The sequence below is a fragment of the Dasypus novemcinctus genome, chromosome 22 (genome assembly GCF_030445035.2).
Source record: "Dasypus novemcinctus isolate mDasNov1 chromosome 22, mDasNov1.1.hap2, whole genome shotgun sequence".
Lineage (NCBI taxonomy): Eukaryota > Metazoa > Chordata > Mammalia > Cingulata > Dasypodidae > Dasypus > Dasypus novemcinctus.
This window is the reverse complement of record NC_080694.1, coordinates 46,741,493-46,742,925: the sequence shown is the minus strand read 5'-3', so window position 1 is coordinate 46,742,925 and position 1,433 is coordinate 46,741,493. Positions and strand designations below refer to the sequence as shown.

The 1,433-nt window shown below is 49.1% G+C and overlaps 1 non-coding gene across 1 annotated transcript; it reads left to right on the top strand.

Annotated features, from left to right (window-relative positions):
* Positions 1–751: 751 nt before the first annotated feature.
* Positions 752–912, top strand: LOC111761277 (U1 spliceosomal RNA). Its single transcript, XR_002794683.2, has one exon. It is a non-coding gene; the product is annotated as a U1 spliceosomal RNA (small nuclear RNA).
* Positions 913–1,433: the final 521 nt, after the last annotated feature.

Below are 1,433 nucleotides of genomic sequence, written 5' to 3'. Positions count from 1 at the left end.
GGCTCATGGTTCCTAAGATTAGAAAGTTTGCTTCTTCACATGATCAGTAGCATTCTAGTTGGCTGGCAATCCTGGGGTTCCTTTGTTTTTCCCTCACATGGCAATGCCCTTTCTTTTCTTTTCTAGGTACCGCTGACTTCTGATTCCCAGCTCCTTCCTGTGACTTTCTCTCCTATGTCTCAATTTCTTCCACTTACATAGCACGACAGGAATCTGGATTAAGATCCAACCTCATTCAGCTGGGCGAGACCTGGACTAAAAATAACCTCTTCAAGAAATCCTATTTACTATGGGTTCATATCCAAAGGAATGAGATAAGAACATGTTTTCCTCTGGGGTACATAATTCAGTCTACCTGGATCTGGAAGGGACAAAGGGAGCCATCACTGGAACCCAGAGAGAGAGCCACAGTGGGAGGAAGGTCTGCCAGGCAGGAGCTGAGGCCAGCACAGTGGAACACAGCCCCTGCCGGCACAAGGCCATGGTAGGAGGGCACTGGGGAAGAGATACCCCGATTTCTCTCTCCTCCCACTCTCCCATCTTCTGATTGTGCCTTCTATGAGCTGTACCCGATAGCCTATTGGGGCACAGAGCAGGATGGAGAAAGGAAGCAAGTGGATCTGGAGGGAAAACAGAATATCTGACATATCCTCTCTAATTCAAGTTCCCCCTTCCCAGTTTATTTTTCTGTAGCACAAATCTGATTTTGTCGCACGCGCGCACACACACACACGCTTAAAAGTATTTAATGATACTCACCTGGCAGAGGAGATACCATGATCACAAATGGTTTTCCCAGGGCGAGGTTTATCCATTGACTCCAGATGTGCTGACCCCTGCGATTTCCTCAAATATGGGAAACTCAACTGCATAATTTGTGGTAGTGGGGGACTGCATTTGCACGCTCCCCTGAAAAATAAAAAATAAAATATTTGATGGCTCCACCTTGCCCCAGGATGACGTTTGAACCTTTTCACGTGACATGTGTATGGCACTCCCTGCCGAATCCCCAGGCACGTCCCCCGCCATCCCCACTGCTGACCGTTCCCCACTGGCTTCTTCTCTCTATCCACTCCAGCCGCTGGGATTCACTGGGCAGCTCTCCCAGGTCTCCATAACCCTTTCCCTGCTGCCATCTTCCACGGGTCAGTTCTCACTTCAACTGTGGCCTCCTCGGGCAGCCTTCCCAACCACCCACAGCGGAGTTAGGTACCCTTCCTGGGACTCATAACTTCCTCTTCCCACCCCTATTGTGACACACTCATTGAACACTATTGTTTTGGCCAATTTTGTGTGAATTTCCTCCACAGACTGGAAGCATATGGGAGACAAGAACTGGGTCTAATTTACAGTGACATCCCCAACCTGTAGCACAGTGCCGGGAACACAGACACCCAATTCCTACCTGCTGAATGAATGAATGAATCCTCCCC